General features: G+C 44.2%; 1 protein-coding gene across 3 annotated transcripts in view; it reads left to right on the top strand.

Annotated features, from left to right (window-relative positions):
- Positions 1 to 10,305: 10,305 nt before the first annotated feature.
- KIFC3 (kinesin family member C3) overlaps positions 10,306 to 18,393 on the top strand; it is a gene marked incomplete at its 5' end in the record, with an annotated part of 35,726 nt that continues 27,638 nt past the window's right edge. For 2 of the 3 annotated variants that reach the window (XM_079988387.1, XM_079988389.1), the window contains 2 exons: positions 10,306 to 10,391; positions 10,511 to 10,768. Of the gene's footprint in view, positions 10,392 to 10,510; positions 10,769 to 18,393 lie in introns of those variants that run through there. The other variant, XM_079988390.1, reaches the window with a different exon arrangement.

Genomic DNA, 18,393 nt, shown 5'->3' with positions numbered 1-18,393 from the left:
TCTATGACAGATGGCCATCCAACCTCTGCTTAAAAACCTCCTAGGAAGGACAGCCCAATCAACTTCCAAGGTTGTCTGTTCCACCGGGGGTGGGTGTTTGTGTGTGGGTGTTTGTGTTTGTTTGTTTGTTTGTGTGTGTGTTTTTGCACCTGAGACAAACAACAAAACACTCCCACTCTAGGGAAGAAGGGGTGGGTGAAGATCTACATCAGGAACAAGCAAGGAATAAAGAAGAAGAAGAAGAAGAAGAAGAAGAAGAAGAAGAAGAAGAAGAAGAAGAAGAAGAAGAAGAGTATTAGTAGTAGTAGTAGTAGTTTGGATTTGATATCCTGCTTTATCCCTACCCAAAGGAGTCTCAAAGCGGCTAACATTCTCCTTTCCCTTCCTCCCCCACAACAAACACTCTGTGAGGTGAGTGGGGCTGAGAGACTTCAGAGAAGTGTGACTGGCCCAAGGTCACCCAGCAGCTGCATGTGGAGGAGCGGAGACGCGAACCCGGTTCACCGGATTACAAATCTACTGCTCTTAACCACTACACCACATTGGCTCTCTACTTTGGGAACAAGGGATGGGAATGAAATCAACCTTATTTGGTGGATGAAGTGGGAACCAAAGGCCATTGCAGGGGTGGGAAAGGGGCCACTCTGAATCATGTTGAGTGGGTGCAGACCCCAGAAGACCCCAGAGGGCAGCTTCTGCTATTTCCTCACTAGGGGAAATGTATTGTTTCTGCTGTGACAGCGGCAGCAGGCAATGCATTCACTTGAGGCTGGATCTGCTACTGCTGTGGATCCTGCCGTCCAAGGCAGTGGTCTCACCTTGCCTCATGGGGTGTGCCAGCTCTGTGTTTCACTGTCAAACAGCTCTTATTGTTAGAAAGTTATTCCCAATGTTTAGTCTGAATCTCCTTTCTTTGACTCTACCCTCTGGAGCAGGAGAAAACAAGCTTCTACATTACAGCCCTTCAGATATTTGAAGATGACTATCATAATCACCTCTCAGTCTCCTCTTCTCCAAGGTGGAAGATACATTATTAGAAGGGGGAAGAGAAGGAAAAGTGGTATTTCTGAGCACCAACTAGAGACCAGAGTTGTGGATTTCCTGCCCTTCGAGATTTTCCCTCTTCATCGCCTTTGTTTCAGCCTGGTTACCTCATGGCAAATTCGATTCCAAGGAGCTCAGTAAGTAAACATGTGGGGGGAGTCAGGGATCCATCACAGCTCTGCAATGCACATGGAACTTCCATGCAGGAGCCGTCCTGCTTTGTATGTTAACCTGTCAATTTATGGGGGCGATAGGAATGCAGGCAGCAAGCAGCAGGAAAGGAGGGGAATTCAGGTCACATTTTAATTGTAGCCTTCCTAATTCCCAGAACATCACGTAATGCAATTACCCTTCAGACTTCGCTGAATTTTCCAATACTGAAAAATGTATACAAATACGCGTAGTGAAAATAATGGGAAAATGCATTATATAAGGGGAGATGGCATGCAAAAATGTGTCCATTAGCTCATTAAAAATGAGCACTAAAGCCCTGACAATTATGGCAAAATGATGCAAAAATATGAACTGAACTTACAATTGGAATATTCAGAAACTGAGCGAGACCAGAATTGACAGGTTGGCTGATTTAGCACACCAAAGAACAGGGCTTTTATTTATTTGTTTTTTGTTTTTTTAGCATGGCTTGTTTTAGGCTGAAACATAACTTATTTGGCATAAGAGGCTTTTGTCACATTCGCTTTGTGGTCTTTTGGGGCAGTTAGAGACATTCTCCAATGCCAAGCCTGATTATTAAGCTCTCTTTCAGAATGGATGGTTTGCTATGATTCTAGCTCAGTTAATGAATCCCTTCATCTGTCAGAGAATAAATCAGAAGTGTCACCTAGTGCTCCTGCCACTGTGACTGTCCCAGGCTCATTCAAGCATCTGAGACTGCTTCTGGACACAGCACAAGGCCTGAGGGTGTCTCTGGAGCACTTTTAATAGTTGCTTCTACACAATGTCTCAAATGCATGTGGTGGGTAGTGGAGGGTGAAGGAAATCTTAAGCAGCAAGGAATCCTTGTATCTCAATTTGCTTTGGGCTTAAAAGGAAAGATACAAATCCCTGCTAATGAGATTGTGCTGCTGCTATTTTCTTCACTATCCTGAAGGAGGTAATAGCCTCTGGTCATCTGGTTTCATTGGCTTAATTCTTTAGGGCAGCCTTCCCCAACCTGGTGCCCTCCAGATGTTTTGGTCTACCATTGCACAGCTGACACGGCTGCTATGGGGCGGGTATTTATAAGCAATGAGGAAAATGTCTGAGATTATTACTCTCAATTCTGTTACGAGCAGTGACAACTGTCAGCACTGATGAATTCATTTGCCACTTCATATTTTGGGTGTCACCCCTCCTTAGCCCCCCTTGCATAGCAGCAAGCTCCTCTGGACTCAAATTTTCCCCATCAGAATTCCTGTCAGGGCTGCCCCTACCCCTCAATTTAATTCACAGCTGCCAAGCAGTGCCTGTTCACATACTGTGCTTAGAAGAAATAAACTTATCTAGACTTTCGCCTGTGTGGTATAACCAAATTTAATTGGGTGGATGGGGCACCTGAGTCTCTAGTCTCAGTAAAATTGTGACCAGTGCAGCACAGCACAAATGTAGCTTGTTCTCTCTGGAATAGACACAAGGGATCAATTTAAATGAAAAACCATTATGGAATAGAATGCTATTATGCCTAGGAAATGAAAAGGATATTTATTAGGTGGAACAGATAGACTACCCAAGGGGTGGGTGGATGTGTCCATTTCAGCTTCTCTCTGTTTCTAATTTTTTCACCCTTAAGGTCAGCTTGTCCCATTACACCATCTATTTGCAAATTTTTATTTTAAAAGTCCACATTTTGAAAATGTTATGAATTTGTATGCATGTTTCTCCTAACAGATGCATTTTTTGCACACAATTTGGCCTAGTGTGCACATTTTTGCAAGCACATTTCCCTAATACAAATACAGTTTTATAGTTACTTTCACTAATGTATGCCCTTTTGTGTGGACTTTTATGGTAGGAAAACTGCATCATTAAAAAATTCAGATGTGCAGATTGTGAAGGGTAACTGTGTTCAGGTTCACTTATTGCTTCCGGAGGTTAGAATCAGGAAGGTTTCTCATTTTAGTGAACCAAATGAATTTCTCCTCCATTCCTTCCAGCTATTGATATTCATTATGTTCCCTCAGTGGCCTGAACTACAGAGAGAGGGAGAGAAGCACAATAATATATGAGCAGTGAAAAGCCTCTCTTTCGCTGTGCTTAAGTACTTTAAAAAAATAAAAGGGCATTATTTATATTCTGCTGGAGTGAGGGGAGTTATCTGGCAAAGGCGAGGAAACCAGAAGTGGGTTTGTTGCAGAGGCACTTGACAGCGGGCCCACACTCAACTTTTTTCTGAATGAGGGGTGTGAGAGAAAGAGATTGCAGTTGCTCAGTAGTGTCAGAAAGGCACTTGGCACATGCTGGGATGTACTTTTCTTCCCATGCTCCAGGACTCAGCACTTGTGCTCAAGACAAGGTGTATGGGCTGAGGCTGGTAAATCTTGGTGCAAATTGGGTCGATTTTAGAGTGCTTGTTCAGAGAGGGGAGAGTCATGAGAAAAAGAAGCTGCTTTGTTTTGAAGAGTTGCTGCAAAAAGGGGGGGCTAGGAATCAGCTGGTATGTGGAAGAAAACAGAATGCCTGTGTTCTGTGGCTGAGTTTCCTGGCAACAGAAGGGGGAATCAGTGCTTAATTTCTAGAAAATTCCTTGGGCTTTCACATAAGATCTGCTTCTGGGAAGGAGAAAGACTGCAGTTGAAGGAGAAGCACCCTGCATATGGCAAAAGGTACTTGTATCATTAAAATGCAACTGTTATTTCTGCTTAAGAATTCTCAGCTATGAAGTCAAGATCAGTCACTGAATCATTGGGCAGAATTCTTAAAGGGAAATATTTTGTGCTCTTGCAGTGCCTTGACTTTCCTCAGTTCAAATATGGGACTAGTATATATTAAATAGTATAAATGCATACAGTGGTACCTCAGGTTAAGTACTTAATTCGTTCTGGAGGTCTGTTCTTAACCAGAAACTGTTCTTAACCTGAAGCACCACTTTAGCTAATGGGGCCTCCTGCTGCCGCCACGCTGCCAGAGCACGATTTCTGTTCTCATCCTGAAGCAAAGTTCTTAACCTGAAGCACTATTTCTGGGTTAGCGGAGTCTGTAACCTGAAGCGTATGTAACCTGAGGTACCACTGTAATTCATTGTTCCAGCACATACATGTATCTGAAGCATTGTAGTCTGGGAGTTGCCTCACTGCTTTTGCCTTCTGTCTTCATGGACTTAATCTATTGCAGTGGTAGGCTGAAGGTAGATTGGGATCTAGATTGGTTGATCTGGGGCTGATTTGCTGCAAATCATCTGAGTTTACAATTAGCAGCAACAAAAATGCTTCCCTCCTTCTTTAAATTAAGCTGCTGGGATGTAGCGGGTGGGGAGGAAACCAGGAGTGGATTTTGTTTAACAAGTCATGAGTTATGGTACTAAAAATCAAGTTATTGCATTGATCATGTGCTCAGAGGCATGGTCTCTTCTTTAACCCTATGCTGCTTGACTCCGCCCCCCCCCCCCAGCCACCACTTTATATCCAGCTCTGGTTCATGGACCTTGAGCTTCTAGGACAAAGTACAGTACAGTAGATCATGTAAGCCTGGAGTTTGCCTACCTCTTAGTCTATGGCATTTACCCTCTTGTAAAGATCCTGTTTGCTGTTTGCAGCATGTTAAGAGTCTCAATTGTCTGAACTGTGTTGGCCCCACCATGCCATTACTGCTCATGCTTTTCTTATCATCTGTGAAATGTTGACAGGGAAATAGCAATATAAATAACCAAGGTGCTTATATCATGATCATATATTGAACTCAATTAAACACTTATTTGAACCTTAATTCCCCCCCCCAATCATATTGAATTGTTGTTGATCTATTTTAGTCTGTATTTAGTTGATATTCCTCAATTGCTAACTTCTTGTAGTTGATTCTTTTCATTCAAGACAATACATTTCTTTCAACAAAAAAGAAATTGTGTGGCTAATCGCTGGAGAGTCTCTTGGAAATGCTGTCAAGGCAGTAGAGGATTGTCCACTCCAGTTCATGTTGGTTTTGTGTTCATTTAAAATGAAACTGATACATGCCTTAGTGGTGAAGACTCTTAAAAGAAATGATGACTCATATGAAGACCGTTTCATGCTATTGAAGTCTCTAGAAAAACAAAAACGAAAACCTTTCTGAACCTTCTGAGTTCAGGAGAGCCAGTTCGTATTTTATTTGCACAGCAGAGTGCGATGGAGACAGAAATCAAAACATGTCTATATTTAGTGTGCCTTCTGCATTAGCTAGTTACTGCCTCAGGCAAATGTTTAACCTATATTTGTAAAACTACCCCATAACTGCCAGTGAAGCAGGGAATCTACTGCTCCAAATCCAAACACAGTAACACAGAAAGCTTTTCTGTTGAACAGACCCATTACTACTAGAAAGAGGTGGAGGGAAAGTCTGGCCTGTACAGTATCAGTCCATCTAAGCATCTCAACATGCTACTCTACTGCCCTTTTCAGGTAATCAGGTTTCAGTGCAGTGGTGACTCTCATCTGTCACTGTTAATTGCAAAGCCAGTAGTGAGGGAGTGTATCAGGCATCCATAATCCTACCCAGAATTAAGCTGCTGCCCTTGCTTTTAGACTCTCCTAGATGAAATGCATGTGTTGATTCAAATATATCCATCTGAGTGCAACCTTTGCCAACCCGGTGCCCTCCATTTAGGACTATAACTTTTATCAGTCCCAGCCAGCTGGGCTGGTGAAGACTACAGTAAGAATTCAAAATGTGCATTCATGTATGGCAATTATCTGCAAAACAGTGTGGCTTACATAAGACAACTAGCACCCATCTTTCATATGAGGATTCTGCTTATGTGTCACACTCAGCATGGAAGATGCCATGGCCAAATCTGAGGAGATGGTTTGTGACATGGTACAAGAATATCTCGATTTTTGTTTTCAGGAATGTCTACCTATGCAAATCATGGTTATGGACCATGTGTTTTCAATGGCCTTTTCTGTGGTGGGACCTTTATTTTGGAGGTGCAAATGGTATAAACTTGACTTGACATTCTGGAGCCAATCTAAGGCCCACCTTTTTACCTGGGCTCTTATGAGTAGCCATATGCCTATGCAGCTATAATGTGGTTATAATGTACTGCTGATTATCTGTTACAACTGATTGTTTCATTGGGTTTGTTAGATGTTTCTTTCTTTTATTGTTTATCACTGTTGGGTTTTTTAACGGTCGTACCTTGGTTTTCGAACAGAATGCATTCCAGAAGTCTGTTCGACTTCTGAAATGTTCAGAAACCAAGGTGCGGCTTCCGATTGGCTGCAGGAGTGTCCTGCAGCCAATCGGAAGCTGCAGAAGTTGCGCTGGACATTCGGCTTCCAAGGCAAAGTTCGTAAACTGGAACACCTACTTCCGGGTTTGCAATGTTTGAGTTCCAAGTTGTTCATGAACTAAGCTGTTTGAAAACCAAGGTACAACTCTTATTATTACCAACTCTGGGATTCACACGAAAGGCAGGATATTATTAACTAAATACATGCAATCTCTATAGTCTATTTCATATAGTCTATTTCTAAAAACAGGCAGGCAGGAGACAGGTTAAAGCAGAAGTTTTGTTCTGGCTTCAGATCAGGTGAGCTAATGATAAGGGAGGTTGTGCTCACGCTGTTTGCCAAGGTCTAGCTCTTAACTTTCTGAAGGTGTACCTAACCTTCAAGAAAACCATTCTCCTTGGGGAGGAAGACTACAGCTCTTTTTGTACTGTGATAACTTGGCCACAGTAGTTTACAGACCCTCCATGTGCCCCTATTTTCCAGGGATGTATCTGATTTAGATAAGCCATCCCAGTTTCTGATTTCACCCTGGAATGTCCCACTTTTTTAGGATGTCCCTATTTTCATTGGAGAAATGCTGGAGGGTATGGAGTTATCCAACCTCTGAGCCATCTGAAGAAAATCTTGTATAGGGAAGGTTTTTAATTTTTAAAAAATGTTTTATTATGTTTTGATATATGTTGAAAACTGCTGAGAGTGGCTGGGGCAACCCAGTAAGATGTATAGGGTATAAACAGTAAAATGATCATTATGGAATGGGACGTCCCTATTTTCATTGGAGAAATATTGGAGGGTATGAGTTTATGCTCTGATAAACTCTTGCCTGAATTAGTGCCATGCGCTCTACATTGGACTTCCCTAGAAAACACTTCAGAAGTTGCAACTCGTGCAGAATACTGGGAGCACGTTACAGTCAAACCTCGGCTCCCGAAGGCCTTCGTTATTGTACTTTTCGGCTCCTGAACGTCAAAAACCTGGAAGTGTGTGTTCTGGTTTTTGAACGTTTTTCGGAAGCCAAACAGACTTCCAGAACGGTTTAAGTTCGACAACTGAGGTTTGACTGTATAATAATCCTGAAAGCACTGCTCTGGCTGCCAGTGACTGGTGGTGCCAGTAAAGGTAAAGGTAAAGGTACCCCTGCCCATATGGGCCAGTCTTGACAGACTCTGGGGTTGTGCGCCCATCTCACTCTAGAGGCCAGGGGCCAGCGCTGTCCGGAGACACTTCTGGGTCACGTGGCCAGCGTGACATCGCTGCTCTGGCCAGAGCCAGAGCCAGAGCCGCACACGGAAACGCCGTTTACCTTCCCGCTGGTAAGCGGTCCCTATTTATCTACTTGCACCCGGAGGTGCTTTCGAACTGCTAGGTTGGCAGGCGCTGGGACCGAGCAGCGGGAGCGCACCCCGCTGCAGGGATTCGAACCGCCGACCTTTCGATCGGCAAGCCCTAGGCGCTGAGGCTTTAACCCACAGCGCCACCTGCGTCCCAAGGTGGTGCCAGTACAAAGCCCTAAATAAGGCCTAAGCCACATTCCTTCAAGGACTGCCTTCCCCACAACCAGCCAACCCAAGTTTTGCCAACTGCAGGGGTGGGGGACCTGTTGGGAGCTGTGAGATGAAGCCTTCTTACTGGTAGCACCCTGGATCTACTTTTGTTTTTAATGCTGTGTTTTTGCCAGCTGCCCTAGGCTCTCAGGAGGAGGGAGTGCTTAAGAAATAAAATAATGGTAGTGGTGGTGGTGATTAAAGGGCTTATCATTGTTTTTAATTATCTTTTGAATGCTATAGCTTTGAATAAAACAGCAGTTTTAAACTGATAATTTTACTGCTTTATTCTTTTTGCTAATCCTTTTGGGTATTTTGCTTTGCATTTTTTACAATTAACATTTTTATGAAACAAATAAAATCATACAATAAACATGTCCCTCTGAACATTCCACCACACTCCCAAGGTGGCTAATAGAGGCCAGGATTTGTCCAGGAAAGTAAAAGCATCGCTGTTGGGGTGGGGGAAAGAACAGCGGGAGCTCCTCACTCCCACCGAGGCAAATGAATACCGTTACAGTATTTACTGGTGGCGCGGGGGAAACCAAAGTACCCTTGCCTTGGCTGGCTTTCGCCGCGCCCAACCCACTTACAGGGGGAAATTGCAGGTTTCTTTTCCAAAAAAAAAACCACCCCACCCCACGCCCGTGTGCTCGTTCCCGGCGCTTCCTCAGGAAGGCCGGAGCAGGCGGGGTTGCCATGGCAACCAGCTGCAAGTAGGCGCTCGTTCCTTGCGAAGGGGGCGGCGGCGGTGGCTCCCGCTCTGGCTCTGTCGGGAGCGCGCGCGCGCGGCAGCATGGGCTGCCTAGACAGCAATGCCTCTGCCATCGGAATCTCTCCCTGAGGCGCCTGTCCCGGCCCGGGCCTTTTTCTCCTCCTTTTTCTAACTGACAGGGTGAAGGTGGGCCTAGGAGGGAGGTCGCTCGGGGACGCTGTTTCTCGGCTGGCCGACAAGCCAACGACAACAACGTCTTCTGAGGGGGTGGGAGGGGCGGCCACGTGCGCGCGAAGGATCCTGACGAGACGCGAGTCAGCCCCGGCCACGCCTGCCTCGGAGCTCCGAGCGAGGCGGGCGGCGGCTCAAGAGAGCGTTAGCTTTTCCTTCTCGGCGAGGGCGAAGCTCCTGACTCGTCAGCGGCCGGACGCAACGCCAGGGACTAGCGCCGTGGCCAGTTTGAAGCGGCCCGCCGAGGAGGAGTTTCCGCGCGCAACAACGAAGGAATTGGGGAGGTGCTTCTCGCCGGGCCTCTGGGCGCCGCCCGCGTTCGGGACGTGCTGGCTCTCCTCCGGCGTTGGGGACCGCGGCGGCCGGCCAGCCGGTCAAGCTTCTTAGCACGTCTGAACCGGGCATCTCCCGATTAGCTTGTCTGCAGACAAGATAAGCTGCACCCTTGTTGCCCATTTCGGGGCGTGGCTTGCTGTTGGAATGTGAGAGGGAGGGCGGCGGGGGAGGTTGACCCGAAACCCAGGAGGGGTTCAGCTGTCTTGGAGTCGAAGCAGGCTCCTGTTTTCGGAAGTCTCCGTCGACATCTCCGTCTGTCTCGGTAAATGTCAGGCTGGGAGGCTGGCATGACAGCCCCTTCCCTCCTTTAGTCAAACTCCCAGGAGCCGGCCCGAAAATTGCCCTGCTTAAAGAGACAGAGGGCTGCCTGTGCCTTCTGGCAGGAGCTGATCCTCCTCTTGTGCTTGTCACAGGGAATCGGCACATCTAGAGCCCAGGTTTGCGTTTCTGATCCCGAATGTGCTAGTCAATGGAGTAATTCTGCAGAGGAGAGAATCAGCAATCCTAGGGCCACCAATGAATTGCAAATGGAAAAGAACGTCAGGGAAGCCTCTGCACGATTGGTATTCTAAAGTGAACTTGTTAAGGTGCCCTTTCTGATTACTGCCAGTCCCAGTAGGTGGGCAGAATAGGCACACAGGGCAGCGAGCTACGGTTCCGATGAGTGTTTTTTAAGCCTCCTGTTCAACCACTGACTTTGCTCACCGGAGTGACATCTCAAGCACCTTTGTGGTCAGACACCGCAGAGTGAACAAAGGCTGCAACCAGCATCCCGCCCCGAAACATAGGTTGCTAGCTACATTTTTCAGGTGGGGAAACAGCCTTACTCATTTGCAAGTACAAAAGTGTCTAGTGGCAGGCATTGAGTGCTAAAAATGCATCTTTTGCAATCTACAAAAAAGTAGTACTTAATTCTGGAGCAGCCGAGACATCTGTGCATCTTGTCTTTGTTTACTAACTTCTGGGATTTTGGAACTGTGCCTCCTGTTGAAATACCTGTTCTGTTTTCTTGCAGATGCCTGCCTTAGAATCCCACGTCATGACCTGGGACCTGCCTGAGTGAGAAACTTGCGGGGGAAGGCACCTCCTACCAAACACAGTGTGAGTGTTGCCTTTTGGATCATCCTCCATGCCTCCTCCACCCTTTTTCTCACTGCTGCTGCTTCTGCCAGGAGAGACTCAGTAACCAGCACTGCTGCATTTCTGGCATTCCATTCTAGATGCCACAGATGAGTGGAGGGTTTCGGAGGAACAGAGACTAAAACAGACGCCAACAATTAGGCAACTCCAGGGCTTGGCAGACAAAGGTGCTTACTGCCAGGCTGGAGGACGAAGACTTTTGTCCCTACTCTTTCCTCCAGAGAAAAGTTACATTTTAACAGCATTGGAAAAACAAATCATTGGCTTACATTGGAGAAAAGCACGTGGCCTCACTTTGTCCTTGTGGTTTTGTTATCTCTGGCAGCAGATAAAGCTGGGTAAGTGCATTTGATTTGATACATTTTTAAAGGGACTGGCTCCTATTGAACTGATGGTGGCTGTTTAGCTTGCCGTCTACACGGTGAGTCAGAACAGCATCCTTTTTCTGGTTCCTCTCTACCGTTGGGATTACTCTAGGGCAGACTTCTGTAACTTGATGTGCTCCAGAGGTTTTGGACTTACTTACATATGCCTCTAGGGACGCAGGTGGCGCTGTGGGTTAAAGCCTCAGCGCCTACGACTTGCCGATCGAAAGGTCGGCGGTTCGAATCCCTGCGGCGGGGTGCGCTCCCGCTGCTCGGTCCCAGTGCCTGCCAACCTAGCAGTTCGAAAGCACCTCCGGGTGCAAGTAGATAGATAGGGACCGCTTACCAGCGGGAAGGTAAACGGCGTTTCCGTGTGCGGCTCTGGCTCGCCAGAGCAGCGATGTCACGCTGGCCACGTGACCCGGAAGTGTCTCCGGACAGCGCTGGCCCCTGGCCTCTTAAGTGAGATGGGCGCACAACCCCAGAGTCTGTCAAGACTGGCCCGTACGGGCAGGGGTACCTTTACCTTTACCTTTACATATGCCTCACCTATATTGTCTACTCCAGCAGAGCTGGTGCTGTGAGAGTTGTGACCCAAAATATCTGGCGTGTATCAGGGTTTGGGAAGGCTGCTCTAGGGCTAGATGCTGAAGCTCAATTGAGAGAGAAATAAGCAAATAGGGTGTCTAGAATTTTCACATGTATATTTGAACCTCTAACTCTTATGTTCCATATTCTCTCCTGTTTCCTCTCTTAAGTATTGAAAACGTATCATAGACAGCAAGGATGACAATCCGCTAATGTCACAATATGTCTGAAATTCTGGCAAAGAGGAATGTACAATTGGACCAGAAGAAAATATAGGATTACCCTTGAGCTGTGCAGTTACCTATCTCTTTTTCCATCCTAGTTCTGTGCAGGGCTTAAGCTAGAGTTCTCCAGAGCTTAGCACCAAAATCAAGTTTCAATGCCAGAACTCAGTCCTGAAACATGTGAAGCTGTAAAGGTTAGAATGCCTCTGAGCATACTCATTAGTGGCCTTTGGTCACTAATGAGTACTGTAAACACATTTTGTCTGTGGACATTTGGGATTGGGGCAAAAGGCTTCAAGGTCAGAGACTACCTTTCAGGCAAGTTTAGGGATGGCGTGCTATGGTTGTGCATTTCTTCACTGCCCCCATTACGGACTCAGGAGAGATCTGTGGGATCACGTCTCTGTCTTTCATAGAGAAGCAGGGAGGAACAGAAGGCACTGCAAGTGTGTTCACTTTTTCTTAATTATTCACATTCTTTTTTCCCTCCTTAAGGAAACTGAGTAAGATGCATAGGACCAACATGTGTCTGACTGGTATGTGTGGAAATAGTTGAGTGATCTGACATTGGGTTAGCTGTGTTTTCCTAATAGAAAGGTCAAAGATTGTCTGTACCTTTATGGCATATTTTTTTTTTTACTTTTTGACAATTAAAGCATGCTTCAAGCAACTAAACTAAAATAATACATAGCAAAGCATTAATTCCATTCCTACTGGCATTGGAAACAAGAATTTTTGGTCATACACCTTTATGCTATCGTTTTTATCTGTATTTCTAGCTTGCATCACAAACTGTTTTTCATCCTCACAACAGCCCTGGGAAAGGGAATTGTTTAATAGGTAGAGAGTGTCTGTCCCCTTGTTATGTCCCTACATGGCATGTTAGATGCCACCATATAATAGGATTGCCTACTTTAATTGATTTAATCAGTACAATTAATTGACTAAACTTTAACTGCAGATTGAAAATTGACTTCCTATTAATCACTGGGAATAACAATGAGCAAATATTACTGAATTCACAGCAGTGAAAAGCCATTCAGCCATGGATGCCCCACAAACTTGTTCTACCATCCCACCCTTTGTAATCTAATGGATTTTCCTTCCAGTTTGTATCCAAAGCTAGCAAAGAGGGACACTTATAGAGTGGCATCACAAAGGCTTATGTTCTTAGTAGCATTGAAGGCAACTGAAGATTGCAGTCAATGTCAAGGTGCCTTTAAACCTGAATGTTTCATAATGCTGATAGTTCTTGACCTCTTTTAGTTCTCGAAACCATTGTGATTCTTTTATGCAACTGTTGTGGGAAGTATCCCATTTCCCTCAGAGTTTGATGAAAATTAATAGTTTGCTTCTGTCAAGATCCCTCAAAGGCAGTTTCGAGGTTTTATTAATATAGATATACTTTTAATCAGGCCAGGTGATTAACATTCCTAATAAGTTGGCAGTTCTACCTGATAACATGGAGCATTAATGGTAGTCACTGATGTCTGCACTAGTTTGTTCCAGCCTCCTATCGCAGTACCTTTCAGTGTTCCTTGAAAGCTGCAGATTGGTTTGTTGATTGTGATTCTTGGCCTCTGCACTAATTTAATTGATTAATGCTGGCATCTCTGCTGATATATGGTAGCAAAAAGCTGTGGTGATTATTTAGTGGGATGGCCTTTCTGCCATATTCATGTGCTTCAATAAATAGTTCGTCAGGGTGTTTCTCTTATAGCTTTCAGTGGCACATGCACACATTGTCTATCGTAAAAGTAGTAATTTGATTTCCAGTTTGGTTTCCCACCTATCCCATACAAGGGGAATCTTACTGGGTGGGGTCACTAATTCCTGGATTTCTCTGTGGAAAAATACAGAATATCAAACCTTCATAATACAGAATAGCAGAACATTTATTTCTATTGCTTTTCCCTTTCAAGTTTGCCCTACAGATCTAGTAGTGTCCATTGTGTATAATATATCACTCTTCCCAGGAGCAAGGAGGAATTACCGTATTTTTTGCTCTATCAGACTCACTTTTTCCCTCCTAAAAAGTAAGGGGAAATGTGTGTGCATCTTATGGAGCAAATGAAGGCTGCACAGCTATCACAGAAGCCAGAACAACAAGAGGGATTGCTGCTTGCACTGCGCAGTGATTACTCTTGCTGTTCTGCAAGACCTGACATCTTTCCGCAGGGCCTGCAAGACAGAGCTGTTCCACCAGGCCTTTGGTCAGGGCGCAGCCTGACTTCCTCCTCTGGCAATCTGCACAGAATTTTGCTTAACTGTTGCCATCAATTTGATTTTAATTAATTTTTATAATGAAATGTTTTTAGAATGTTGGATTATTTGGTTGTTGTTAGCTGCCCTGAGCCCAGCTTCGGCTGGGGAGGGCGGGATATAAATAAAATTTATTATTTATAGCTCAGTTGGTTAGACCATGGTGCTGATAACACCAAGGTTGCAGGTTTGATCCCTGTATGGACCAGCTGCATATTCCTGCATTGCAGGGGGTTGGACTAGATGATCCTCAGGGTCCCTTCCAACTCTACAGTGCTATGATTATTATTGTTTTCCTCCTCCAAAAACTTGGTGCGTCTTATTGTCTGGTGTGTCTTATAGAGCGAAAAATACGGTATATCTGAGCCTGATGTGCCTCTATGTCTCCTCTCATAAGAACATAAAGAGGAGCACTGTTGAATCAAGTCCAAACATTACAGTGGTGCCTCGCAAGACGAAATTAATTCGTTCCGCGAGTCTCTTCGTCTTGCGGTTTTTTCGTCTTGCGAAGCACCCCTATTAGCGGCTAAGCGGCTATTAGCAGCTAAGCGGCTATTAGCGGCTTAGCGGCTTAGAAAAAGGGGGGGGGAGAGGCCAAAATATTGTGAAATTTTAGAATATGATGGTGAAAGGGTTAAACTTCAGAGTTACGAGAAATTAAAGCCCAAAGTTCGAGATTGGCTGCACTATCATCAGATAAATGAGACATTCAAACAGGACAGGAAAATAGGATTTCAGAAAGAGAGGTCAAAACTAGAAACAGAATTGTTAGAACCCAATACTAAGAACCTATCAAGAATGTATAATTTGCTGCTGAAATGGAACACAGAGGATGAGACGGTGAAATCAGCTATGATTAAATGGGCACAAGATATCGGTCATGATATTATGTTTGCTGACTGGGAACAGTTATGGACTACCGGTATTAAATTTACTGCATGTAATGCTTTAAAAGAAAACATAATGAAAATGATCTACAGGTGGTACATGACCCCAGTCAAGCTTGCAAAAATCTATCACCTGCCCAATAATAAATGTTGGAAATGTAATGAGACTGAAGGTACTTTTTATCACCTTTGGTGGACCTGCCCGAAGATTAAGGCTTTTTGGGAAATGATCTATAATGAAATTAAGAAAGTCCTTAAGTGGACTTTTCCTAAGAAACCAGAGGCTTTTCTCTTGGGCATGGTTGGCCAATTGGTGTTAAAGAAGGACAGGATTTTCTTTATGTATGCTACCACAGCAGCAAGAATTCTACTGGCAAAGTATTGGAAGAGGCAAGAACTACCTACTCTGGAAGAATGGCAAACAAAGGTGATGGACTTTATGGGACTGGCTGAGATGACGGGCAGAATCCGTGACCAGGGGAAGGAGACAGTGGAAGAGGACTGGAAGAAATTTAAAATATACCTTAAAAACTGTTGTAAAATTGAGGAATGCTAAGATGTCAAGGGGTAAGAAACAGAGAATTACAGCTGTAACTAAAAAAGTAAAGGAAATTTAATGAAAGGGAATCAAGATAAATTGACCAAAGGGTTGCTAAAGAACCATAAAACAAGGATGCAGGGATGGGGAGGTATGGGGAAGTCGAAGGAAAGAAGGTGTATGAAAATACAATTTTGAAGTTATATTTGTTTAAATGTTTTGTATGTTTTTGTTTTGTGTTTTGAGTTTTTGTTTTGTGCTTTGTTTTTATTATGTGTTTGAAAAATGAATAAAAATCATTTAAAAAGAAAAAGGGGGGGAGGAAAAAAATCGCAAGAACTCGCAATACGTTTTCGTCTTGTGAAGCAAGCCCATAGGGAAATTCATCTTGCGAAGCACCTCAAAAGACGGAAAACCCTTTCGTCTAGCGAGTTTTTCGTCTTGCGAGGCATTCGTCTTGCGGGGCACCACTGTATTTACACCTCATTTTCCATTGTGGCCAACCAGAACTCTAAGAGAAGCCAAGCAGGAGATGAGTACGATAGCCCTCTCCCATTGTTGTTCCTTAAAGACTGATTTATAGAGGCCCTTCCTTCACTTTACATGCCCCACCCAAACAGCCATATCAGTGTGTGTGCCTAAGACACAAACATTTTGTAAAAGTTCTATGATCTCCCATAAATTCTCTCTCTCTCTCTGCTCCCCCCAAGAAGGATAGAAGTAATATTTGAGTCTTATCAATTCAGCAAACATGTATTTATTTTATACAATTATAGCTTCAATGACTTCTCTAAAGCAATGTGGGGCAATGTCATTTGGAAAAAATGCTGATAATTACCTATTAGCTGCATTCCCCTGCATGAGTCTTAAACCAATGTAGGTTTGTTGTGCCTCAGAAGCATGAGCAGCTTTTTCCTCTCAACAATGGAAAAGGTAGCTATAGATACCTTTAAAGCCTTTGATTATATAGAAAATAGGTTTCTCCTGTATCTAGCCCCACAAATAATTAATACCATTAAACCCACTTACCAACCCTCTACAGCTAAGGTTAGAATAAATGGCTATGAATTGAAATTCTTTAAAAAAATCTAGAGGTACTAAGAAGGGGAAAGAACACCTAATTAATTTATGGTTATGGAAATTATGGTTATTATGCTGTTTGACCCATTAGCTGCAGCTCCCCACTTAAAACAACTATTTGGAAACTATCAAAAAGTGGCAGGTTTGCAAATTATTTATAATAAAACTGCATTTTATAGCATTCCTCCACTTAAAATACACTATAATAAATCAGGGATTAAAAGTTCAAATTCACCTGAAACACCTTTGGTTTTAGAGGTCAATATACACTTAGTATACAACCCTTATAATGAAAATAAGGGTAGGGGGAGGTATGATGTGGGAGGTGGGGCAGGCCAGGTAAGGGACACACTACACGGGCAGTTATTGACTGTAAGAAAACTAAAATATTTTTAAAGGTAGCAAAATTTCAACCTATCAGTTTTAGGGAAAACCCTGACTGCGAAAATCCCCCCCCTCCCTTGACCCAACTGATTTGCTAATAATCAGGCTTCTTCTGGATGTAGTGGAGTCTACTCAGACTGCTTGTCTAAGGTCAGTGGTTGTTCTCATCCTGAGCCTAGGGGAATTAGTGCAAACACACAGTCCCTTGTCTTGGGCCCTGGTGCTGCTGGGATTAAGAGTACGCCATATGTCTTGGTGAAAATGGACACGGCTGCCAAGATGAGCAAGCACTGGAAGTGAGGAGGCTGGTGTGTGAGGCCTTTCCATTTCTGCTGTCTCTGGGTGCCAGCCAGCCAGAGTCTTACGAGCCTTCCAAATGATAGCTTCCTTCCTCTCAAGTGTTGGGACTATCCCATTCTCCTGCCTGATGTGCTTTCTTTGGGGATCTGGCACAGGTGCCTGACTTACACAATCTTGGACTGGTTGGGCTTCTTTCCTTGCCAGTATTTCTTCTGACTCTTCGGTCTGCTGTTGGATGACTCCTGATTGCAGCAACCTGTCTTGTCAGCATTATTGAGATCAGACACAACAAAAAATAAAGTTCTTCAAAGAGATTTTCTTTTCTGTATCTAGTTTCGCATCTGATTTGCTGCAGCCTTTTGCTTTATTTATTCAGAACCCTGTAAACTTGCTTTGCTTCTAATTAAAATGCATCCTGATGCACATAAAATGTTTACTGTAAATTAATGCTGAAATTCTTCAGTCTTCCCCAGGTGCTTGATGTGACATCTTTATAGAGTGATAACTTCATTTGCTGCTATTTTGGGCTGTGCTTTCAGTGAGCCTCATAGAAGCAGCTACTCTCACAGCCTTAGTAGTTGAGATAGATAGGTGGGGGCATGGAGTCAGGACAGCTGTTGAAGCTTGGGTGGGTGTGGCAAGCCAGGTGCTGAATTAAGCAGAGGATCAGGAGAGACAAAGACAAGGCTGGTTCTGTGTATAGTTTATGGTCATAGTGTTCTTCGCTGTCATGCATGCCTCAGTGACCTCCAGATTAGATTTCTGTGGTGCATTTTCTGTGGGACTGTGTTGCAGATAGCCTATAGACTTTGGTCTGCAGTGCACCTTCTTGTTTATTAGCTGGTGTTAGGTGGTCCAAATGCAAACTACAAAGCCCAATGCTCTCTGATTTACAAGCCTCAAGCCTAGTGGTAGTAAAGCTCCTTTCTGCAGGTATCTGCTGGGTGATTGAGTTCCTCATTGGAAACTAGGTTGCACAGCCAATCCAGCAGGCTTAATATTCAGTCCTGCTTTTTGCAGGGATTAGCTGCGTGATCCAAGTTTCTCACAGGGAACTAGGTTGTGCAGCCAATCCAGTAGACTTGAACTCACCACCTAATCAGCGCATAGGTTGTGATTTCAAACCTTTTTGTAGGGATTACCTGCATGATCAAGTTCCCCATGCAGCCAATCCAGCTCCATTTCTACATGACTTCACATAGGACGTGAACCAAAGGTTCCTCAATCCTACTATAAAACTCAGAAAGTGAGGTAGACATTTGGGTTAAAATATGTGTTTGAAAAGGCAAGTTCCAGTTCATTTTATAACTTCTTATTTTATATATTCCTTCTACC

This window comes from Podarcis cretensis (genome assembly GCF_951804945.1).
Source record: "Podarcis cretensis genome assembly, chromosome: 8".
Lineage (NCBI taxonomy): Eukaryota > Metazoa > Chordata > Lepidosauria > Squamata > Lacertidae > Podarcis > Podarcis cretensis.
Note: the sequence above shows the minus strand (reverse complement) of the source record. Positions and strands in the feature narration are given on the sequence as shown.